This window comes from Parus major, chromosome 8 (genome assembly GCF_001522545.3).
Source record: "Parus major isolate Abel chromosome 8, Parus_major1.1, whole genome shotgun sequence".
NCBI lineage: Eukaryota > Metazoa > Chordata > Aves > Passeriformes > Paridae > Parus > Parus major.
Genome location: NC_031777.1, coordinates 23,039,291 through 23,065,023, shown reverse-complemented (window position 1 = coordinate 23,065,023; position 25,733 = coordinate 23,039,291).

Here is a 25,733-nt window from a genome sequence, read left to right as displayed (position 1 = left end):
ACACCCTCAGAAATGAACTGGTATTAGTCCCCACAAGACCAAATTCACTTTTTCCAGACAGGAACAGCCCTGAATGAGGCCCTGTAATTCCCCTGATCTCTGGTTTTGGGTTGCTAACACATACAGAAGAATAGACCAGCCACTACAGGAACCTGCCCCACACATTACTGCAAAATCCTCTGGCTTGTGTATTGCATTTCAGAGATGTGGAGGGGCAGGCAAGACCTCCAAGGTAAAATCTAGAACAGAATTTAACTCTGTCACCTGGGCATTGAACCCATAACTTGCAGATTTCTCTGTGCAGCTTGCTCCTCACTATTCAAATAAAATAGGAACATGCTTGAATTCTACTTTGAATATAGACCTAGTAATCAGGTGCTGTTTTTATTCACACACCCCCAAAGATATTAATAATTGCATTTCCTCCTAGCAAAAGCAGTTCACATAATGACAAAGTGATATTAATTTCATCTTTCTGAGATGAGAATATTTAACTTTCTTTTCTTAGCCTCAAGACCTAACTCCAAAGATACTGGTGCACTGATGGTTGATTTCCCCATCCCTGTAAAAAGGTCACTTTTTATACAACTTGATCAGACCTTACTGAATTTAAAAAATAAAGCTGCTGTTAATTGGATAAGGAGGGGGCAGAAACAAAGGAGAAAAAGAAAGTCTAGTTTATGTCCATCAAGACAAAGGAAGCAAAAACTACAACTATCCCACAAACATGGAAATATGATCAGCTAAACCCCACAAAGAGCTCTGAACCAGATGCATCTCATGCACACTGTTGCCTAGAGAATAATTAGGAGAAATAAAAGAAAAAAAACGTGAGAGTAAAGGTTGCAACCATGATGACATTGTATTCATTGCTCATAAAAGCCTTATTTTCCTTTGTTACAGCAGAATTTTCTTGCATTTCAGGAAAAAGATCAGAAACAGCCTTACTGTTTAAGCTGCCCATTTCCAGGACACAATCACATGCCAGAGAGAGCAGGTCAAGAGATTGTGAAGCAGCTGACCCCATTCCCAGCAGAAGACATCCTGCCTAAGAACAAGGCATCATCTCAGCTCTCCTGCTTCCAAGCCAAGTGCATCAGGTTGGTGCTAAACCCCCTCCTCCCCCCAGCCCCCACAATACCTGATCTGCTGCTGCCTTCCAGCACCCAAACAAACCCCAGTATTGTCCATTTTGGTGGGTGCTGGCTTCCAGGATCTGAAGCAGATGTTGCCAGATACAGGGACTCCCTTTGTGAAAGCCACATCCTGTTCTGCTGCTGAATCTTGGCTCAGGAGAGCTATCTATAACACATCTGCCCTCACTCTGCCAATTAAAGACCACTGACAAGTACAATTAACACCAGGTCAAACATACCACTCTACATTTTAGAGACTCTGGTTTCAGCTGTTGTAATGAAGCTCTTTGATTGTGCCAATGACTGGTAACAAACACCAGGACATAAAGCAGGGTCAAGAAATATCTGCAGGGTTGTTTTTTTTTCCCAGAAAATCAGTGAGGATTTTAGTCTGTATTTTGCTTACTATCTGAAAGAAAAGTGATTTGTTAGGATTACTGTCTCTGTACCAATATGAAACCTAACATATAAATACTTATTTTTTTATGGAATATATATTACACAGGGTTAAATGATACACCAAACCATCCAAAAACTCTATATAAAGTTGAGCAGACTTATGCTGACCCTCAGTTCTTCAAGGAGGCAAGTCACCCAGGGGAAAACCAAAGAAAAAAAAAAATCATTCCTAAATTATTCCAAATTTTCTTCCAGGCCTGCTTCAAGTCCCACTGATGCATCTTCACTCCTTATAAAAAAAAAAATGCCCAATGCTTTGTCCAGAGATTCTGATGAACAACAGAGTGAGGATATTCCAGGCTATCTTAGCAGAACATGAAGCTAACAGGGGGAGCAGATGTATTCCTCAGCTTTTAGCAGCTTCAGTTTGAAACTGATCCTGTTGTTGTGCCACTGGACACTGCTCAGTCCCAGGACTTGGTTTCACATGCAGGGAACACTCTGAAGGCTCTGGGTGGAGCTGCATGGACAGGCACATTAAATGAGCACAGCTTCTGCTCTACTTGTGGTTTAACCCATGAAGAAAGAAGAATTCCCAGGAATCCCATACGCTGCAAACACCCATTCCCAAGAGGAAAAGAATTTTAACATGGTTTTACAGAGCCAAAAGACCTGGTTTGTTGGACTGCTATTTGGTTATACTCCCAGCTACACCTGATCCCCTTCACTGCTCACTCACCATCCTACAGGGAACACCTGTAGCAAATCATCCACTTGTCCTAAAACAGCATGTTTGGATAAGAAAACTGAAAAAAATGAGACTTCAAAAGCAGGCTCACATCATATGAAATGCTCCTTCTGCCAGCAAATCACAGACTCACATGTACAGCTCAGGTGGTTTGTTTATTGTGAAACCTCAGATTCTGCAGGTGACCTCCTCCCATCCCACCAGCCTGCATGGGACAGCTGGCAACACAAATACATCCAGCCCCTTACCTTCAGAAGGCTTCCAAAGACTGCTCTTAAAAGGTTTGCACAATGTAGCAAAACAAAAGAACGTTTATTTTCAGTAAAAAAAATTCCACATTCCCATCAGATTCTGTTTACAAAACATATCAAATCAACTTTTTAACCTTCCCTTTGACAATATAAATCAAAGTAACTGCCATCCATGCCACATCTTCAGTCCTCAAACCTAGAAGAGGATCACTGCTCATCAGAAAGGGACAAAGTTGCCCAAGCAGCAAAGAACTTAGTCAAAAGGAATTTTTGAAACACCTAAAGAGAATTGTGAATATGAATTCACAATAGATATGAATAGGATAACACTGCAATAAGTTCCACATGGCTACAACAAACCAATAGCAATAAATATATGACGACAATCGGCGTCACCTTTAAACTCATGTCTCCTAGAAAAGCAAATAGTTGTCACCTGTGAGCCCATGGCAGATGGTGACACCCAAAGTCACCAGGATAAGGTGGCTGCATAACTGGGGGAGCTTCTTCCTGAGGAACAAAGCTTGTCCTTACCTTACAATCCAAGTGAAGTTTATAGCCAGGCACTGCTTTCCTGATGGACCACCAATCCCAGCTGCTGGAACATCAGGGAATCTGGGCAGAAGGCAAAACAGAGACTCATCACAAATGGCCAAAATGTTCCTCTCCCTCCATACCCCAAGCATCCAACTCCACCCATCAAGAACATCTTTCCAAAGCAAACCCTGGTGGGTACATGTTGCATGGAAGGCAACATCCCACTGCAAATGGATAGAAGAGTCCAGGGCAGATCCTTCCCTTCCTCAAATGACATCCCAGGTAGAGTCACCTCCTGGAGACGGAGACTGACACTTCAGTCAGACTAAGTTAGCTAACACTTTTCACCTGGGATACTCATAGCTAAGCCCAAAATGGATTTGTTGGCAGTGTTCACCCCTTGCTGTCATGTTGCTGGCACCTGGCCATACCCCTGAGCAGTAAAGCAGACAAAAGCACAGAGAAAATTATGGGATGAACTCTTGGAGCAGCCATACACTCATCTAGAGTTTCAGACCCTTCATTTGCAAATCAGTTCTGGCTGACACTATGGCAACTGGGCCACAAGAGTTTGCCTTCTGCAAGGGGAGAGACAAATTAGCCCCATTCCCATTGCTTATTTTTTCATGCTCAGCACTAAAAAGCTTTATCCAGACTACAATTATTCCATCATTGACTTACAGCACAGGCAGGTTTGGAGGATCATCAGAAAATAAAGGAATGTCTCTTCAGCAGCATATCTCAACTACTATGCCTTAAAAAAAAAAAAAGTGTATATATATAAATGTATATATACACGGATGTCAGAGTTCTCAGAAGATAATTCTGAGAAGTAGGAATTCTGAGCATTCGAGATGCAATTTAAAGTCCTTCAGTTAAACTACAGATACTTTGCCAGTTTCTTTTGAAAAGTGAAAGGCTCATTAAGGCTCATTCCACCACAATACAGCTCTTACCACCCCATGTACTTCAAGAAGAAACAATGTTTGCTCTCTAAAAATGTTCTAGAAATGTTTTTTTTCAAAAAGACTAGGAGAGAGGGGCTAATAATATTTTTAATCATTTTTCTCTCCTCTTTAGCTCCTTTACCTTCCCCCTACCATTTCACTATAGAAAAAGAGGAAATGCCACTTAAACACAAAGTTTAGCTCATGCTTTTCCATTCCATCAAAAATAGATTCAGAAAGTAAGTAAAACACTTTTTTCCTCAAGAAAAAAAAATCAAGTTTTTAGGAAAAAAAATTAATAAAAAACCCTTTAATAAACTTCCCCTACTGAGTTTTGACCTGGTGCTCTCTCCAATTAGGGCTACACATTTAAAGTCCTTCTAACAGAGGCATAACAAACCTATATTAAGCTCGTTTATTGTTACTTGCTAGCACAAAAATTTCTTCTTTCCAGCTAAAACACCAACCTGCAGTCACAGCCTCAGAAAGAGCTAGATCCAAGGTCAGAATCTCTAATCCTAAAGCCTCCTTTAATTTTACAATCAACAAATCTATCCCTGGTGAATACTCCAGAGATTACTTTCCAAGCAGCAGGGTGATATTGCCTACCTAACTGAAAGGCAAGCAGGAAAAAAAAACTTACACGAGCTTTGCTGGCAACCTAAGTGTCCTATTCTCCCCCTCCAAGCAGGGCACACCCCTCCATCCTCACCCCTGCTCAGCACCTTCTGCTGCACAGCTGAGCCTGCTGTGGGACGAGTGGTTTATGTTGGAGAGATGCCTTGAGCTGTGCTTGTTGTCACTGGGCAGGACCTGTTGTTAAGGAGGGGGCCCTGTTCATCGAATCAGAATTCTAGAATCCTAGAACCGCAGAATCATAGAATCCTAAAATGGTTTGGGTTGCAAGGGACCTTAAGGATCACCTAGTTCCAGCCTCCTGCCATGGGCAGGGACACCTTCCACTGGACCAGGTTGCTCCAAACCTAGTCCACCCTGGCCTTGAATACTGCCAGGAATGGGGAATCCAGAGCTTCACTGGGCAGCCTGTGCCAGAGCCTCATCACAAAGAATTTCTTCCCAGTGTCCAATCTAAATCTCTTCTTGTTTAAAACCATTCCCCCTTGTCCTGTCGCTACCTGCCTGTGTAAAAAGCCACTCACCCTCTGTTTTATAAGCTCCCTTCAAGTACTGGAAGGTTGCAATGAGTCCTTCCTGAAGCCTTCTATTTTCAAGGCTCAACATCCCCATCTCTCTCCCCTGTCTCCATAGGAGAGCTGCTCCATCCCTCTGATCACATTTGTGGTCCCTTTGGACCCACTCCAGCAGGTCCAAGACTTTCTTGTGTTGCGGGGTCCAGAGCTGGATGCAGAGCAGGGCAGGGCAGAGGGGGAGAATGTCCTCCCTTGACCCTCCAGCCATACTGCTTTGGATGCAGCCCAGGATTTGGTTGTTCTTCTGTGCTGTGTGCATGTCCAGCCTTTCAGCCACCAGAACCCCCAGGTCCTTCTCCACAGGCCTGCTCTCAATGACATCTTCTCCCAGTCCATACCCATGTCTGGGATTGCCCTGACTCGGGGCAGCACCTGGTACTTAGACTTCTTGAAGTTTGTGAGTTTCCCATGGGTCCCCTTCTCAAGTTCCCTCTGGGTGACATCCCATCCTTCAGGACTGTCACCTGCGCCACTCAGCTTGGTGTCACCTGCAAATTTGCTGAGGGTGCCCTTGATCCCACAGTCTGTGGGAGAGGGAGATCGATGCCATTGATGGAAATATTAAAGAGTGCCAGTCCCAAGACACAGCTCTGAGGGACAGTGCTTGTCACCAGCCTCCACCTGGACATGGAGCCACTGACTGCAACTCTCTGGCTGCAGCAATCCAGACAGTTCCTTATCCACCAAACAGTCCACCTTTCAAATCCATGTCACCCCAATTTGGACATAAGGATGTCATGTGTTAAAGGCCTGTTGTGACAGCATAGAGCTCACACACAGGGTGGCCACCAAGCTGTGATAGATGGCATCGGGGGCATTGATCTCCTGAACAATGACAAGCAGGGTCAGTGCTTCCCACACTGGCTCCAGAGCAGTGCTGCTTTGCAGAATCTGGGTTCTTTAAATGATCTTTAAGTTTCTGAAGTGATGGGTCTCTGGAAGGGCACAGTCAGGCTCAATGCAACAGGATTCCACAGTGCTCCACAGCAATACTTGGCTCTATGCACTGCCTCCAAGTTAGTGGGTGCCTGGGTTGATTCCTTAGCCAGAATATTTGTCTCAGCAGCGCTCAAGAAATAGAGGACTCCAAGCCAACTCCTACAACAATTAAAGTCTCCAGTATTATGCCCAGTAGAATCCACACTGAAAATTCTGCCAAGCCTCATTCAAGTGCTGGCCTAGGACAGCAAGAGAGACATTCCCTTAGACAGCTTGCAGAAGCTCAGTTGTAGCTCATGAGTGCTGCAGATTTATCAGAAGAGATGGGAAGTGCTGAGCATACCTTGACTGTCTCTCTCCATGCTGAGCTCCATCACGTGCTGAGTTTAAACTGGGTTGGCCACAAGCCTTTTGGATGTGAGCGTGGAAACCACTCCATGACAGCAGAAGCCCTGCCAGGGCTTTGGTAAGTTCTGTGTGGTATTTCTGGGACTTTCCACACAGAGGAAATCATTAAAAACTGTGCTTTTCTGCATATGTGCTAAAACCTGAGAAATAGAGCATCTTCATGCTGTAATTGCTGGAGTAATAGTTTCATGTTCCAAATAACAGCAGTTATTTGTTCAGTTCTTTCTTCTCTGTCCCCAGAAACAATGATCAGATACAGAGGTTGAAAGACCAAGAGATCCCCTTCAGTTCCTTTCTCTTGAGGTTGCCTTATATACCCCTGGGGGAACAGACCCTCAATTAAATCTTTTTAGTGTCCTAGCACATGACTATTCATAAACCAGTAGGGTTTCCAGGCAACTGCTGCATTCTCCTGAGAAAGCAGCATCTCCAGCCTGCTTTGCCTCTAGAAATATTTCACTCAAACTATGCATGAATGGCAGACATGTATCTGGATGTTCATAGAATAAATGACAAAAGCTGCTGCCATAGCTTAAAGTCTGTTTTCATTATGGTGAAGTGAAATGAAGAGCTACATTTACCTGCAAAAGCAGATCTCTATTATCTATCTATCTATCTATCTATCTATCTATCTATCTATCTATCTATCTATCTAGTTCCTTCCCCGAATGGTGGAAAAAGTCACTTTGCTCCACAACTCCCTGGTAAGTATTGTGTCCCTCTGAAAACCATGTCCAGACTAAGTCACTTAGAGCCAAGTATTTCCCTTCTATGCAAATGAGGCTCTAACGAAGCCAAGAACAGCTCAGTGTTTCCAAAGACAGAGACCAAGGATGCCTGTTGGCACTTGCCCCTCTGTGTGATCTCAGAGCTGTGAGGATGCCACAGAAGCCATGTGTAGTGGGACAAGAGGGTTCAGGCAGCCTGGAGATGGGGTTAGGGCAGGCAGAGAGCCCCAGTGGGTGAGCACACAGCTTGGTGTCCAGCTGCCACTGCAGCACCTTTGCAAGAAGCTCTCTGATTGCTGAGCTGGGCCCATTTTGTGGGCACAAGGTCTTTGCAATATTTCAGGCACCTGAGGCACAGCAAGCATCCTAATAGGTTATTTTATGACCCAATGCAAATACACAAAACCCCACTACACACAGACACAGATTTCCTGGAGGGTGGTGGGGAAAGAAGCCCTAACTCCCCCCAGCATTTGCACTGCTTGATGTGGTTGGTACCTGTGTTCCACCACTGCCTCCACACATCCTTCACCAACTCGCCCAGCCCTGACTGCACACACCTGATGGCTCAGCTGGGTTCTCCTGGCTTTTGCAGGAGGCGCTCAGAGGGCTCATTTGAGGATATCCCAACTGTTTCAAACATACTGCCCCATTCCTTTATGCTACAGTGGCGTAGGAAATGCTGCCCCTTTCCCTATGCAGCACAGCAGATGCAGAGTCAGGAGTTTGAACACAGCTTTAAGCCATTGCTGTAGATGCATCAGCTTTCCTGGCTTCCCTCGAGTCTCTACCTTGTCGTGTCTCACGCAGCCCCCACTCAAAGCAGAGAGAAGAATAAACATCTCAGACAGTCTGGAAAGGCTGGGTATTCCTCCCCTTTCTGCATGACCGCCATGGACTTGTCTTCCAGGGTTTCACAGCTCTCCCTGGGCTCAACTGTTCGTTTCATTGCTCCACACTTGGCCTCTCCTCCGTCCTCCCCACAACTCCTCGCAGTCGGGGGTCACTGAAGCTCGAGCTGCCGAGCCTCCCCAAGACCCTATCCCTCATTCCCAACCCATGAGTCACTTCCTCTCCTCAAACCTCACCTTTCAACTTCCATTTTTCATTTGCTTATGATTTTCTCTCTATCTCCATAGGGGTTTTTGCTCTACAGCGTTCAGTTGCAGCCCTGTTGGTGCAGGCAGGAGTGCTACCAGTGGTTTCAGCAGCAAATGGGGAGGGGTGAGGACATCACATAAACACACGGGGCTAAATCTTCCCTCCTTGCAACACAGTGGGGATGACCTGCCCTGCATCCGCTGAAAATCCCAGCCTGATTTACTTGGGGTTTCTTTTCTCTCAAGAAAACATCATCATCTCTCAAGAAAGCAAATCCATCGGAAAGAGAAAAAAAAATCACTTCTTTTTTTAAATTATTTTAAACTGGCACCTTTTTATGATATTTCATGGGTATTTTGTGTTGAAATTATTGTTATTTTTGGAAACCATCAGAAGTACTGCTTTTGGTAGGAAAATTTAGTGTCTGGCCAATAATCAGGATTTCAAGATTTCAAGCAGAATGCTGAAAAATCACCTCTAATTTAAAAAGAAATATGAAAATATAATTAGTGATAATTTAGTTTCATAATTTTTCATTTTAAAAGAGCTTTTAAAAATCCCCATTTGTCTATGAAGCATCACAAATTTTTAGCTCATTGTAGAACCATGCAGGCTGGGGTTTGGGTGTTTTGCCATCCTTAGCCCATGGCAAGCAGTAGCAAAGGGACTTCTGAACAGCAGGGTCTGTCTGGGACTTCTGGCTCAGTGTTCTCTGATGGACACATCCTTTATGGCTCTGTCTCATATAAAACACTGTGGTCAAGTAATCCTTATTCTTTTACTGCGTCAGGTATGGATAGAAAAATCCTCTGTGGAAGAAGTGGATGTTCAATCAAAATGGCCAGGCCTGGGATTTTAGGATGTACAATAAACTACCTATGGTCAGGGCAAAGAAAATTCAATAGCCACTATGATGCCTTCCAAAATGTCGCTCCTACTTTTGGCATCCTCCTCCTGAGCTCTTCTCCCTTGCACCCTCACTAATGCTCGGTGATAGTCCGTGCCATTTCCTCAAGGACTTGCCAGCTGAGCACTCTCCCTCCTCACTGAGGTGGTGTAATTGTCCAAACTAAGCTGTTCCTCCTGGAGCTTCTTCTTCTAAAGGTCCCCAGCCTCAGGCCAAACCTCTCCAGCCAGCGTTTTCTTCCAAGAAATCGCTGGGCAGAGATACCTCTAGGAACTCATGAATCAAGGGTAGTAAATCCACAACCACCCCAGGAGAGAAGAACATCCTTCTTAATTTATGACACCTTCTGACAGCAGGCTCAGATCCTCCAAGGGCTCAGGTCTGAGCCTGCCCAAAGCTCAAGGCATTGCCCTTGACCAAAAAACCCAGTCTGTGTTGGGTCTGGGCTTGCCCCTCTGGTTTATTGCTGGCTCATGTAAATCCCAGTTTTCTTCTCCTGCTTCTTACACAGAACCCAAATGCACTTTCCCAGCATCTTCCCTAATACAAAGTCCAACACTTTGCCAGGATTTGCTCACTCTGGCTCTACTTGAGCTCTCACTTGTCACTGTTGGAATAGTGACAGATGCAAACCAGGGAGGGAAGAGTGAACCCTGCCAGGGACAGGGGACTGCCCTCCATGGATGGTCCCCTCAGTTCCTGCTGACAGGAGGGGAATGTGGGTGTGCAGGGAACAAGGGACAGACAGGGTTTGGGAGGGTGCTCTGGTGCCTGCACTCACCTCAGGGAAGCCTGGTGGTGCTAGAGGATCTTCCACATCCCCAGATCAGCAAGCCAGAGATGAATTACTGGGGACAGCTGAGACAGGAGGCAAATGGCATCACACTGAAGCCGAACAAGGCCTGTGACTGTGCGCTGTGGGATCCTAAATATTTGGAGAGCAAAGGTCAGGAGAACAGGACACTTCTCAGAGATGATTTTCTTCCCACCACAGGCAGGGACATGGAACTGCTATGCCTGGAATGACCCTGGGCGTTAGCCAGAGCCAGCACCCTTATGGGTCACCGTGAGGTTCAGTGGTACCTGCAGGCAGGTCTGTGTTCCCCGGGTTTTGGCTGCCACCGGGGCCCAGCATGGTGCCTTCCCTGGGCCTGGCCAGTATCTGTGGCAGACCTGATGTGGTGCAGGCTGAAGGCAGGAGAAAGGAGCCCTCTGCCCAAGCTACATCCTCGGTGGGCATGGTAGGAGCTGCTGCCGGGTGGCTGATCCTCCTTGCCATGAAGGAAGATAATGTCCCCCGTGCCTGCTGGCCAAGCCCCTGGCTGTTTCCAAAATAAACACTTGGGCATGACAACGCTGACATTTGCTTTCCACAAACAGGCGCTGGGAGAAGGAGGCAGCGCGTTCCTTTTTGCAGGCTGGTCACGAGGCAGGAGACAACCTGCTCAGTGCAGGGAGTTGGGATCATGTGCCACACACCATCCATCCCTCCCTCCCCCGGAAAGAGCATCGCTCCACCACAGGCTCAGAGCTTTTCCTGATGTCCCACACCTGGCTGGTGGCTATGGCTGGGGTGTAGGCAGGGGTGGTGAGCTGGGATTTCACCTGCTGCCTCTTTTCATGCTGGAAGAGGTTAAAAAGGCATCTGGAGGGAGCTAGGAGGGTGGTGAAGCTGAGCAAAGTATCCTGCCATAGACGTGGACATAGAGGATCCAAGGGTCACCACAGCTCAGCCCAGCCACAGGAACAAGCATCTGTCAGACTCCTGATGGAGAAGGGTTCATTGAGACACTCACAGGTGACAGGGAGAGGTTTCAATAAGGACACTCACCTCAGGGTGCTCTCTGATGCTTCAGCCTTTCTCACCTGTCTCAATTCCTATTCCCATTTGGGAATCAGGTGAGATCTGCCGACAGAATGCTGGCATCCCTGGGATTTCCCCTGGAGGGAGGGCTGGGGACAGAGGCCAGTCCCTGGGAATGTGGTGCCAGTCAGTTTTATTCTGGGAGAGATGCCAAAGCTGAGCACAGCTGCCGAAACAGGGGCTTTCCTCACGAGCAGGCTGCTCTCTTGCCACCCCTGCCCTTGGCTAAACGCTGTGGGGAAAGTGGGGAGAGATTGTACATCCCTGCCCTGCACCCCAAACACCCCTGCGGGGGGAGAGACATCAACATCCTTCCCAACCACGATCCCAAACTCTCACACTGGAGCTGTGTGAGCATTGCTGTCATGCTTACTAATTACCCAGATAATTCAGCTCAGGGAGAAAAGAAGGGATTTATTTTTCTGGTTATTGCTCCAGCCAGGTTAAGGCATCTGGAAACAACTCCTACATATTCAAGCTGAAGTGAATATTGAAGGACAAGTTGCAGCAACAAAAGGACAGGCTGTTAAATCGCATGTCCATAATTAACACTCCCAGCTCATTATGAAAATGGCCAGGAACCACAAGGCTGACCTGGGAAACTGAGGCACAGAGCAGCAAAGAGGCATCCCCAGGAGCAGATCACAGTTCTGCCTCATCCCCAGCACCATGCTGATCTCCCCCTTGGTGGGAAGGCTGGGTGGAATCCTTGCTGAGCCAGACCCAGGTCCCATCTCTTGGAGAGCAGCAGGCGAAGCAGTTTTGGGGGTACTGAGGGCACAAGGCCGTCAGGGCCTGCGCTAACGGTGTGGGTGAATTCCTTCAAGCTGCTGGATGCTTCTCGCAGCTGCAGAACAAATTCAATAACAATACTCTGAGCAATGCCTTTTTAATAGGCACGAGGTGAAAAGAACCCGACGAGTCAATATTTGCGGATGAAAACAAAATAAGCCGAGCTGTTAGCACAGAGGAATGCGAGGGAGGCCGGAGGCGGCCGGGGTAATTATTATTTCATCTGCCAGACAGCCGTGGTCCTGCCCCTGCCTCCTTCCCCCACTGCCCACGCTGGCTGTGCCGGAGGGAGGGCAGGGGGAGGTGGGGATGGGGCAGAAAAAAGCAAATTTGGCTGCGGCAGCACCGGCGTGTGGCTGGGGCTGGCTCAGCGCTGCGGCCGCCGGAGGGTGAGCGCTGGCCTGGCCCAAGTATTTAATGTCAGCGCCTGGAATGTGCTTAACACAACATTTTACAAGGGAACATTAGTCAAGCATCTGCACTGACAGAGAGGGTCAGCGATAAGGAGCCAGTGCATGGGAGCTGCAGGGAGACGGCTCTTGTTTCAGGCTAAGGAGGGCAAGCCTTGCAGAGGTGGTGCCAGGGCAGGCTGAGGGGGTCACGATGAGCCAGGCAGCCCTGCTGCTGGTCTGGCTGTCCTGACAAGCATCACACAGGAGTGAAAGAGCCGCAGTGACGAGCGGGGTCCTGCTTCCCACACTCCCCCAGCTACTGCCTGAGGTCTCTGAGAGCTCTCCTCCAAACCTCCTGCAAGGTGGGATTTGGGGAAACCTGTCCAAAAGCCATTGCCCACCACATGCCCTTGTTTGCAGCAGTGCTGGTGTTTGGCTGTCCATGGGTGGAAGCTTTCTCATGACACATCTCAGGCTTTGCTCCCTTGCCACAGGGTCTCTTGAGAGAGCAGCTCCCTCTGAGCCGGCACTGTCAGGCCATGGCAAGAAGCATCCATCCCTAATCAGCAGGAGCAAGATGTGCCTGGAAATCACCCAGAAATCAGGTCAGTGAAACATTAGTCAGCTTTGCCTGTGACCTGAAAGCAGCGCTTCCCTCCATCTATTCCTGGAGCTATCCCTGTTCATTAGCCTTCTTGGCCCCTAGGCTTAAAAAAATGGCCCAGTGTCATGACTCTTTAATAAGATGTCATCTTCAGCCATGACAAACACGAGCACTCAATAAATAATAGCCCTGCCATGTAATGTCATGCCTCTGCCATCTGTTGTAGCAATGACTGTGCCTCGCTCACCTGCCACCCTCTCCCGGCTGCTCTGTGTGAGCAGCGAGAGAGCCAGGCCAGGGCTTGGCCATCCAGCCCCTCTGACAGCTGCCAGGCTCAGCTCTGGGGTGGGCAGGGCAGCCAGCACTTCTGTGGGGCAGGGAACGTGCTGGGACACAGGTGGAAATGTGTAATCCAGGGCAGGAGAGGGATCATGGCCCCCAGCACCTGCTTCAGGAGATGAAAGGGGCTTCCTCACTGTCCTCCCTCTCTTCTCTTTATTCTCATATTTTTTCTCATTTCATTATTGTCTTTTTTCTTGAGATCTTTCTCCTTCTGTCTGTTTTCCTTTCCTTTCCCCTTTCCCCTTACCCTTTTCCCCTTTCCCCTTTTTTATTTCCTTTAATCTCTTCCACACTCCTGCATCTCTGTGCTGGTTTCCTGCTGGCCTGTTTGAGCACAGTCTCTCTCTCCTTTTGCTGCAAACTCACTTCCACAAAGCTCTCCAAGAATTGTCTAAGGGACAGAGCAAAGCTGAAGGCATTTAAAAACTCACCTCAGCAGTTTTGGAGCAGAGTTCCCCTTGTCCTCCCCTTCCTCTACCCCTAGTGAGCATTGAACCCTTTGTGCCTCAATTTACCCATCTGCAGATCTGGGATTAATGAACCAGAGCAAACCTATTGCCACAGGTTTTTCACACTGGTTGGCTGTGGACACTCAACTCTGCTCCCCAGCAGGACACCTCCTCTCTGAGCCACGAAGAGGAGACTGTACTACAGAGCAGCTGTTGCTCCTCACTGCTCAAGCAGCTCCTGTTTCCCTTCTCCACACCCCATTCCTGCCCCTTGGTACAGCCCCTTCCCAGGGCAGGGGGGGACACAGGCATCAGGTGGGAGCTGCAGAGCCAGGAGATAATTGTTGGTAACAATTTTTTTTAAAAAATTAAAACAATTTGAAAAATGGTACGGGTTAATGGAAGCTGTTTCAGGGAGGGATTCAAGTGTGCAATGCCCTCGGTCTGCAGTGAAGGAGAAGGACACTGCCTTTCAAGATGCCTTTTTTGCCCCCTCCCTTTCCTGTGAAACTTGGGTTACACCGAGTGCGTAAAGGATCGCAGGACGTGGCAGTGCTGTTTGCCATGAAAGCTAATAGGGCCATGCCTGCTTTCATCAGGAGTGTAACCAGAGCCACGGATAATGTTTTAAAAGGCACAGCAGCTTCAAGTGCAAGCAGGGATTTATTAATGAAATCGAAACCACGCTCAAGGCTTTGCGAGTCTTATTTTAAGAGTCTGAAGGAGAAAGGACTGGGCTGCCTGGCTGGGTGGGCAGGGAAGCAAGGTGGCCAGAGCTCTGCCACTGAGCAGTGGTGACAAGCAGTGGTGACAACGGCTCACAACACTGCTGGGCTGCTGTTCTTGCTCTGCCACAGGTTATCTGCCCAGCCCTGTTCATGTCGCTTAGCCTCACTGTGATTCAGCTCTCAGCCTGCCTAGGGGGACACGAATCACTCCCCTACAACACCTTTAGAGAGAGATTATACTTCTGTATAGATAAGGATCATGCTCCAAGGACGCTTCCTGTCTCCACTTTTTTTTTGGGCCCCTAAAGGACCTAAGGCAGTAGCCAAGGGTTCCCACAGGATCCTACAGGTTCAGTGAGCAGCTCTGGGACTTTTCCCATTTTGCCACTGCTGTGTGACAGGACAGCCATGCGTGTGGGGACAGGATGAGACAGGTTAAAAATGTCCCAGGAGGTGGTTAGACCAAGTAAATAGATGCCCAGACTCCGAGGGTCTCTGGTTCTGCTACAGACACACAGTCCATTCATGCTTGAGGTCCCTGGTTTCTGCCACTTTGTAACAGAGGCTGAGCAGTGGCCGCTGCTGGAAGGTTGAATTCCCAGTTTTGGCCAGCTCTCAGTGCTCCTGATGCTCCTCAATAGACTCAAATAACTCCTGTGTGCTGATGGATGTGTTACCAGTCCTCAGTCAGGCTGCAGGAGGCAGCAAGCACGGTCTGAGAGCCCAGTATGACCTACAAGTGCATCTGAAAGCTGAATTTGGTGCTAGGGCAAAAGGAGGCTGTGCTCCTGAGAGCATGTCTTGATTTAACCCCAGCAGACAACTGAATACCATGGATATTGTTGCTCAGTCACCCTCACCCCATTGGGGTAGAAAAAGTAAAATCCATGTAAAGTAAAATCCATGTAAAATCCATGGGCTGAGAACAGTTTAATAATTGAAATTAGTTACAGTATAATATTAAATAATTAATAATAGTAAAGGAGATAACAAAAAGAGAGAAGACTAAAACCCAAGAAAAACAAGTGATGCACAATTGCTCACCATCCCATCCCCAAGCAGTGGCAAGTGGCTCCTGGCCAACTCCCCCTGTTTATATACCAAGTATGATGATGTATGGTATGGATTATCCCTTCGGTCACTTGGGGTCAGCTGTCCTGGCTGTGCTCCCTCACAGCCTCTCGTGCACCTCCACGCTGGCGAGCATGGGAAACTGAAAAGTCCTTGACTTGGGGTAAGCACTACTTAGCAACAGCTAAAACAGCAGTGTGTTATCAACATTATTCTCACACTAAATCCAAAACACAGCACTGTACCAGCTACTAGGAACAAAATTAACTCTATCCTAGCTGAAACCAGGAGAGAGCATGATACGGGGTTAGGATTTGTTTCTCTATCTCAAGGACAGTGTGGCTGGTTAGCAAGTGTGAATTGTGCAGAATAGATATTCCTGCATCTATTTATCTCTTTTTAAAAGAGGGGAAACCCTGTAAAGTAAGCATTTCTGTTCGGAAAAAGCCTTTTGGAAAGGCTTTCTTAGCCTCAGATGCCCTTGCCATCTGCACACATAAGAAACTCTTCATAAGGTTCTCATTTCCTCTTTACCTTTTTTATATAGCCCATAATAAGATCCCTAATTTTAATGGACTGTATGGATCTCACTAGCAGGGAATGGCTCTAGCAGAGAGGCTTTAATCCTCTGTTTCAACAGGATCAGCAATGGAGCTTTTGGTCCACTGCAGGCGTTGGTAGGATTTCTGCAGCCACCTCCACCAAACCCTCCCCTCCTGCTAGGAGAGCCTCAGACAGACAAGACCCAGGTAGTGTTTGTGGGAACTTGTCCCTCTCCCTCAAAGGCTTACGAAGCTTTACAAGGAAAATTAGCAGTGCTTTGCCAAGCTGGAAGATGTGGAAAGAGATGAGTTTGTTCAGCCAGAGAAGGAGACGGTGGAGCCACCATCCCCCTGCAAGCAAAAGGTACAGCAAGGGAAATTCTACCTACATATTGAGAAAATAATTCCTAGTGAGTCTAGTGACAAGAGAGTTATAAAAACACATGGAAGTGTGACTTCTCTGGGCTGATCCTCTAAGGAAAAAAAAAACCCTAAAGGTAAAGCCCCAGGGGAGTGCAAATGGTCACAGCACGGCGCCGCACCAGATCTGGGTCTGTTTTAAAACTCTCCTAATGTCTTGGGTGAGATGCAGGGCAGAGTACAACCCATCCCAAAAGATGTTTTGGTTTTGTATCCCTTGTTTGGATGTCAGGAGCCTGGCTGGGATCTCACCTGGGAAGAGCAGTGCATGGGAGCTGATGGAGTTGTTATGGCAGATGGGTGAAGGCAGAGCCAGGCAGAAGGATTCACAGAGCACGTGTCAGCAGATCTGGGCTGGTTCCTGGCTCTCTGATAGCTCCTTTCTCCCAGAGCTTCTGGACAGGAGACAAAAGGTGATTTCTTGCTCCTTCCACTGAAAGAAGGCTGTGAAAGTCTGATTTATGCTGAACACTCTGGAAAAGAAGAAAGCTTGGCTGTGGAACCAAATTCAGCTCTCAGCCAGGAGAACCTTGTATGGGATCAGCAAGTTTTAACCATGCAAATAGAATCTGAGTCCAAACAGAGCCCTGTTTCATGACTTCTGCCTTTCCCTTTCTCACTGCACAGGGCAGGCTACCTTTTCCCTGAGCAAGCCCTCTCATCCTTTCCTAGGATCGAGGACAGTCTGGGAAGTTGTAGACAACTTTTATCCTTTTTGTCTTTTCTCTTTTATTTTTTCTTTTACTTTTAATTTTTTCTTCCCTCCTGCAAGGCACAGCCAAACACGTCACAGCTCTGTCTTTCACTGAGATGATTCCCAGCTGCCAAAATGTACTGGAAGAGGTCCACCTGCCTGTAAGCCTGTCACCAAAAGCTGTGTCTGAGCATGGCCTCATGCTGTATGACCCCAGGCAGTCTGGAGGAGTGCTCAGGGCACTGGGGAGAAGGAATTTCTTGGCTCAGTTGTCAGCCATGAAGGTGAACAGGTGACCTTTATTATCCATGCCTTTGTTTCCCCAGGTGGATGCAGCAGGCCAAAGGCCACCAGATGTCCTTTTTCTCCAGACCCACCACCTCCTGGATGATCCTGAAAGTGGGTTATGGGAGTGATGTTTGGATGTTGCTTGGGATGTCTCCAGTCACAGTAGCAGCAAATCCTCACCCTGCATACACAGGTGAGAGCGATTCAAAGGCAGCACTGATGCACCATGGAGAGGTGAGACCTCCCATCCAGGCCTGATCACACTGGGAGAATCCGAGGTGCTCAGAAGGCCCAGAACCCTCTGTCTAAGATGGGAAACTTGTGCCAAACAATCTGGTTTACAAGGGAGGAACAACAGGCCCTGAATGGGTCCTAATGAACCTGGACATCTCCCTGGAGTACACACAGACATGAAGGAGATGTGACAAATACAAGCTGAAGAAGGGAAAGCTTGGATTAGATATTGGGGGAAAATTTACCCTGAAGATTGTTGAACACAGAGGACCAGAGGTGTGGGAGAATGTCTATCCTTGGGGACATTCAGAACTTCACTGGACAAAGCCCTGGGCAATCTGATCTAAACTGACTTTGCTTTAGGGCTGTTGGACCAGAGGTCTTCAGAGGTTCCAAATAACTTGAATTATCCTGTGACCTACATCCAAAGCACTACCCAAGATTTTCTTGCATCATCTAGAGTTCAATGAGCCCATCTGGTTTTTTGCTTCTACATCAGCAGGATTCTAATTCTCCCTTATGGTTTAATCCCTTAATTCATTTGCCGTAATCCTGTAGTATGTGGCTGGAGGAAAAGGAAACAGCACAGCAAAGAAAAGAGAGAAATGCAACAAGTGCCCCTGAGATTAGTATATTACTCCTCTTCTTTCCTGTTTGCCTTCCTGCTGTTCTGCTTCCATGAAAATTTGTGGGATTTCATCCAAAGCTCCAGAATCTCCTCTCCAGCAGTGTCTAGGGATGGATGCTTAGAAAGAAAATAAAAGAAACATTGAGTACAGAATGATTCTCTCCCTGCTAGTCTCTGCCAACCTCAGGCAGCCGAAGCCTCAAGGATATGTGAAGTTAAAGGCCACATCCAGACTTGAGCACTTGGTAGTTACCACCTGAGAACCTGCCAGCAGAGTGAGTTTTACAGGATGACCCAGGGAAAGTGTTTCCTCTTCTTCATGTGAAACAGGCTGTCCAGTTCTCTCACTGGACACCTTCCTGTGCCCTCTCGCCTCATCAAAGCTGCCCTGGCAAAGTTCATCTGAAACATGGCTATCTGGGGAGCTGGATGGTGTGTCCAAATACCCTGTGTTTCTTCAGAGGTGTGGGTGAGCTGAAGCACAGCTTTAGGGAGGAGAATCATCTACACACATACTCACCACTTCTGTCCACCAATGAAACACATGGTAGGGGTAGGAATTTCCCCTCCATGGCATTTTGGGGTACTCAGAGTTCATACAGCTGCAAGGGGGGAGAGAGGGGATGCCTCGCCTGCCCCCATGCTGACACGCAGGGCTGGTTTCGAAAAGATATCAGTGGAGTTTGGAAAAGAAGCAGAAATATGTATTTCCCTAATAAGCTGAAAACTTCAATAAATGTTTTCCCTCAGTAGGATGTAGCTGAGGAATCTGGGGACCATTGCTGGAGCCAGCCTCTCTGAGAGGAGAAAGTAGAAAGCCAGTCCAAGTGCAACAAATGCCTGGACAATAAAGGGATCTGAAGGGGTTCAAGGGTAGGAGGGATTTTTTTTGTCTCTCTGTTGTTGTTTCTTGGTTAATATTTACATGTCAGAACCAGCAAAGCACACCTCCAGATCATACATGGGATCTTTTTCTCCATACTTGGGCAACAGAACGTATGGGCAGGACAATTGTGCAAACAAAGATGTGTGCCAAGCCCACCACACCGAAGGGAAGAAATAAAAATACCAGTTATTTAAAACACGTGTATTAACAGAGGGGTTGACCTCTCCCCTGCCTTTGTGCTCTGCTGACATCGAGGAGGGAGATGAAAATCCTCTCTGGAGCATCAGATCAGCCCCAGCCCCCAGGGGATGGAGGGGCTTTGCTGCACTGGCCCATGGACTCTCTGGGTCACCCATGGGCACCTGCTCCATCTCTCACTGTCACCCCTGATGTCACATGCACCTCTCCACCCCAGCAGGGGTGGGGAGCAGCACACAGCTGCAGGAGAAGCTGGTTTAAATTCCCAGCCCTTCCCTAGCAGGGGGAAGTACAGCTTTGGTTCAAACGTAGGGGCAAGGCAAGCAGCTGCAGTGTTGTGGTACCTGTGGGACACTTCTCACATGGCTGAGCCTCATCTGCCTGTGGCTGCAGCATCTTCTGGCTACAATGACAATGAGAGCCACAAAAGGACAGGATTCAGACAAATCAACTTCCAGCCAGCAAGGCTGTAGATCTCTCTCCTTCTCATACCCCTCTCATCACCCTTCTTCCCTGCCTCCCCTCTTCAAATGCATCCAAAAGATTCCAGCCCAAATGTTCTAAATTTTGGGATGAACGGTGTTCCCAACATTTTTTCTTTGTAAGGGGGATAGAGAGATACAGAATAGCAAGGGGCTGCTATCATCCAGTCCCTGCCCACTGCCTAGCTTTGCACCAGGTCTCCAAACCATGAGGAGAAGTATGGGGTCCTGCCTGGGGCAATTACTCCCTGAGCAATTACAGCGACCACATCTGGGTGCACCAGCACCGCGGTGACGAGGGTGCAGTGCCCTCGGGGAGATAATGGGAGCCAGAAGGCCGGAATGTCTTATCAACTTGTTTGAAAGTAGAGTCAAGCCCTTCAAATGAAAGCCCTTGAGAGAGAGATGATCTTCCCTCAAGTGTCAAGCACATTTCAGCAGTTTACTTTTCCCCTCCACCAAACTCAGCCTCGCAGCACCGGCCTCGACATCAACCCTGGACCTGCTTCTGACAGAGCTGAGCACCCGTGCTTGATTCAGACGGGGGGAGCCAGGATCAGGCCTCAGGTGAGTGTTTCCAGAGGCACTTTCAGCCGTCATTTCTTAGTTCAGCCTTTCCAGATTTGAACTAGGTATTTTTCCTCTGCAGACCAAAGAAGGGGTTAAACCGAGCTTACCTTTTCAGGATCAGGACAAGACAATCACTTGGCTGGAAAGGGAGCAAGATCCAGCCCCCTTCTCTCCCCCTCGCACCGCATTCCTCTCGCCACCCTGTTTCTCTCCTGCACATCCCACTGCGAAGCTGCTCTGGTTGCTCAGCGATGAGCTGTGAACGCTAATGACAGGAGAGGGGACAACATCCTGTTGTCCTGCTCGTCCTTCCCTGACACCTGCCAAGGGCAGGAGGGAAGGAGCCGAACACAGCCGATTTTCCCCCCGCCCTGCTGCAAGGCACCTAGGGCTGAGGCCACTGGCTTTCAGTGAGATTCCAAGTCTGCGTTTCCCCTGTATCCACCTCCTGTTTAAAGTCGAGGGGGAATTGTCCCAAGAGGTGTGCGAAGTTGCTGGTTTTATTCTTCCAGTCCTGAGAACAAAAGGAGCATCCCGAGACGGAGCCTCGAGTCTGCTAAGGCAGTCAAATCCCAGCTGGCGATCATGATTTATCCAGGGGATGAGTTTTGGGATGGGCTCAGCAGAGACACCCAAAGCTACACAAGGGCCGGTGTTGTGGCTGGGCTCCCGGGAGAGCGGCTGCAAGGGGTGAGACGGGAGAATGGATTTGCCAGCTCTGCCTTATGTGAGGACACCGGCCAGCCCGCCCGCGCCGGTTCCTGCCTCTGCCCCCGGCTGCTCCCTAACGAGGTTTCCAGCTCGGCTGAAGCCCCGCGCTGCTGGCAGGACCGCAGCCGTGCAGGGCTGAACGGGACTGCGGAGGGAGTGGGGATAGCAGTTCCCATCCCCCGATTTCTCTCCTCCACGGTATTAGGGAGGATTCGGGTTACACCAAACTAACGCAAAAGAGGGGCAAAACTGAGGAGGGAGTGCAAAAAATGTCGTCACTTACTCATGGAAAGACGGGCGAGGAGGTTATAAACCCTGGGCCGATGATATCTTTGAAAGGGGCGGCTTGGGGTTGCTTTCGGTGGTGGTCCCTGTGCCCTGTGCAGGAGTTTGTGATGGAAAGTCTGCAAAAGCCATTAGGACTTTTGTGCTGGGGCACTAGAAAAGCAACGCAGACACCACTCACTTTTCTAAATAAACATTAGTCTTAAAAAGTTTGCACTGCTGACCCCCGCAGCTCTGATTACTTGTAATTCTCTGAACCATATTTTAAGGCTTGTAACTATATTTTTTTTTTTTTTCGGGGAGGGGGCGGGTTTCGTTCGTTCCTTCCTGCAGCCGTGCCACAGATGTACCGTGTGCTCCGGGGCCGGAGGGGGTCTCTGCCCACCCCCAAAACAGGTCCTTATTCCACAGCTCTGCAGCCACAGCCCCTCCACATACTCAACTCTCCACGTTCCCCCTAAGAAGATTTTTCTTCTTGGTTTTTTTTTTTTTATTATTTTATTTTTATTTTTTTCTTTTCCTTTATTTCTTTATTTCTTTTAGTGGTTGGGATCGATCCCGATGAAGAGATGCTGTTCCACTCTCACTGCAGAGGCGATGCGGGCTGCGGCCCCATCCCCACCGGGCTGTGCCCTGAAACAGCCCCGGGAACCCTCCCCAACCCCCCCAAAGAGCCACATCTTGGCAGCACGGCGGAGGCAGCTGCACCGAGGTATCATCAGCATAATTGGAAGGGTCACATGTTAAACCCTCGCTGTTGTTCGCGGTAATGTAGCTGTGTCCCCCGGTTGCACATTTACCGATTTCTCGCAAACCAACCATTGTCACAAGGTTCATTCCAGGAGGAGTGATCCAATGGGTTGCCACGGCAACTATAATGACATTAAAATAGAGGCGGCAGCCGCCGCCCCCCCCCACCCCCCCACCCCCCATCCCTCTTCTCCCTCCTTTAAAAACCGGCAGCAACCCGGCAAAATCCTTCACCTTCCCGTCGGGGCAGCCCGGGAATTCACACGGGTACCCAGCGCAAAACAAAGTGTGTCGGGGGGGAGGTTGGTTTATATAAAACCTTCCCAGAAAAAGCGGCCCGAGGGAGTCCCCGCGCCCGCGGGAGGCGAAAATGCCCAAAGTGCCCAATTTCCAAGCGGGAACGGCGCGGATCCCGGGGCTGGGAATCGGGACCGAGCAGGGATCCATCCCTGCCCGAGCACTCGGCGGGAGGGGACAAGGGTACAAAGCTAAGGGGTCTAAAGCCCCGCCGAGGCACCTGCGGCTTGGGCGGTGGGAGCCTCTCCCTCGGCCCGGCCCCGCGCTGGAAATCCACTGGGCACCACTTGGTTTTCAGGGAAACGTTCGTTTCCGATTAATTTGCCATTATTATTTCTCATCGGTTCTGCTACGGTGCTTTCACGTATTTTTATTTTTCCCCACGAATTTTGGGGCCAGAAAGGATGTTTTTAAAAAGGACCCCTGTTTCCGATTATCACTAGACGCCTTTCCCTCTCGATGAATCTGCTCTCTGTCCCAGGCACATAAGTAAGTGTGACCAAGGAATATTGTGCAAAAGCAGAAGGAAAATTCTGGGAATATCGACTATAATGTCAGCTGGATCTGGCGGGAGGCTCAAATATGTTTAATTTCCATATAAGAGAACGTACTGCCCGTCTTTCGTCGTCGACAGCTGATAGCAGCGCCTGAAATCGAGCCCTACAGGATTTCAGTGGCGTTTTCCGGAATATTTTTCCCTATCTCTCAGTGAGGCCGGTAAACGAATAGATCCTACCAATTTCTCTCTTTTTTTTCCCATGTGAGCCCGTGGGCGAGAGTTTGTCGAGCAAGGACACAGAGGAAAGACCTTACACCTCCACTCAGAGCCGTGGTTTCATTACCTCTACCAAAATGTGCCCAACACCTGCCTGCGGTTGGGGCAAACCCCCATTCCGGAAAGAAAGGGAAACGTGCCCACTGTTGGCAGAGCCGAAAAAATAAAAAAGAAAAAAAATGAGGTGGTGGAAGGGAGAGAATTCTGTGCAACCCGAAGCGGCGCCGCCCGCAGCCGGTTCACACGCGGTTTGCGGCGGTGGAGCGGCTTCCTCCGGCCGGCCCCGACGGCGGAGCCGCGGCACCGACACTCGCACCACCCCGAATATCCGCCCGGAGACAGGGGATGCTCCCAAGTCCCCCCTCGGAGCGCCCGTGGCGGGTGAGGAAGGGGCCGGGGCTGCAGGGTCTGAGGGCACCGCTTGGCCCCGGCCTCCGAGGGCTGCCCGACCCTCCGGAGCTCCCTCCCTTGCCCTGAACACAACCTCTGCGGCTGCCAGGGGCGCCCCGTTGCTACTGCCACCCACATCTCAGCAGAGCTGGTGAGGGTGCCATGCGGGGACCACCCCGCAGCTTGGCCAGGGTTGGTTCCCCACCTCTGGCTGCTGCTGGAACCTCTGGCTCTGGGCCGCCTCTGGTTGTGCCAGCCGTCGTGCCCGGGGGGACCCGAGGGTGCGGTCTCCCCACAGGAGCTGGGGTGGGGAAAAGCAGCCGAGATGGTGAGAAAGGACCGGCCGGAGCCGCGGGAGAGAAGGAGAGGAGGCGGCGAGTGGGTGTCCCCGGCCGCAGGGCCAAGAGGGGATCCCTGTCCCTAGACACACATCCAGCTCCTTGGGTGTGGGAGCCGCGGGACAGCAGAGGTGACTGAGGACATAGCATGGGCTCAGCTCGCTCCCACTCCAGGGAGGTCAGAAATGTTCTTTTTGACGATTTCCTGAGCTGAAGAGCCGTCAAAAACGTCCCTCTGAAATGACCCTCTTGGCAGGGACTTATTGAAGGACATACACAGAGTAGGAGCATGCCTGAGGAGAGATGGCAGCCTCGTGGGACAAGAGAGAAAATGAAATTAAAACCGAGTTAAAAAGGAGGAAAGAGAGAGAAAGGTGGGAAACTGAAATTATCCTCCTTGTGAAACGTGTCGGGGTTCTCCGGAACAACTGCAGAAGGGAGGCCTTTCCACTAGGGTGGATAAATTTACTCGTGTCCCACATGACCGAGGGTGGGGGACCCGGGGCGGAGGGGGGAAGAGAAGGGTCATGGGATTGGGATTTGGGTTGTAAGTCACAGAGGAGACGTGGATTTCAGTGCCGCGTTAGGTGTCAGCGGCCTCTGGTTTTGCAAGAGAAGTAATTAAATAAGAGGGAGAAAAAAATGGAGGTGGGGGGGGGGGGAAGAAGAGAAAATAGCGTTTTAGAAATAACACGGGTGAAATCTCAGGGGTTTAGGGGTAGGAAGGTGCGTTGGGGGAGCGCCCCTGGGAGACTCTGCTCGCCATGGGGAGGGATTGCCCCCCACGTGTCCCAGGGCCGGCGGTGGGCACTCGGCTCTGAATCCTGCCCGGCTCCTGCGCTCTCGGCCGAGCCCTGTGCGCTCCTTTTGTTGCCTTTATTTTGTAGCCACGTTTCTCGCCTGGAATGAGGAGATCGCAGGGGTGCCACAGGTCGGAGCGAAGGGGTCGGCACTGCCCCACCAGCTCATTCCCATCTCGCTCTTCTCGCCCTACGCACCCCACCGGGACCTGCCGCGGGAGGGGAACCGCGGTCCGGGGCGAGGGGAGCCCGTCTGGCTGGACCATGACATCTTTCGGCCCCATACCAAGAGAGAGGAAGTTTTTCCTTCTCTATTTAGTTTGTTTCAATTTAAGGAGTAAGCGGCGACACCTCCATTCCCGGGTCCGGCCCCCAGCACGGCTCCGCTCCCGCCCGGCCGCGGAGCTTCCCCACACCCGAGGTCTTGTCCTCTGTCCCCTCTTCTCCCTCTGCCGAGGGCTGATGGGTGGACATCATGGGGGGCCCCCCAGCTAATCTCGTTCGGGTGGGGGGAAAAATTCCCACGGACTTTGCAGGGAGTGCAGCTGGAATGAAAGGCGATCGTGTGCCCCGCAGAAAGCTCTCAGTGCTGAAGAGTGATTTGTGAGGGCGGGGGTGAGCGGGGGCTCATCCACGGCCTTTCCGAGTGCTCTCCCCTCGCCTCCGCCGGCGGGGAAAAGTGAAGTATCTGGGAATTTTCGTGAGAGTGAAAGGAATCGCCGGTGTTGTTTCAAGCCGTTTCAAACCCGCGGTACTGACGAGAGAGGAATCTAATTTCACTTAAAAGGCAAGCTAAAGCAGGGAAAACGAAATATGAATGAAAGAGATAAAGACAGCCCCGAAAAGCGCTTCTCCGCCACCCTGAGTCATGGAGTCCGAGCCTCAGTAACT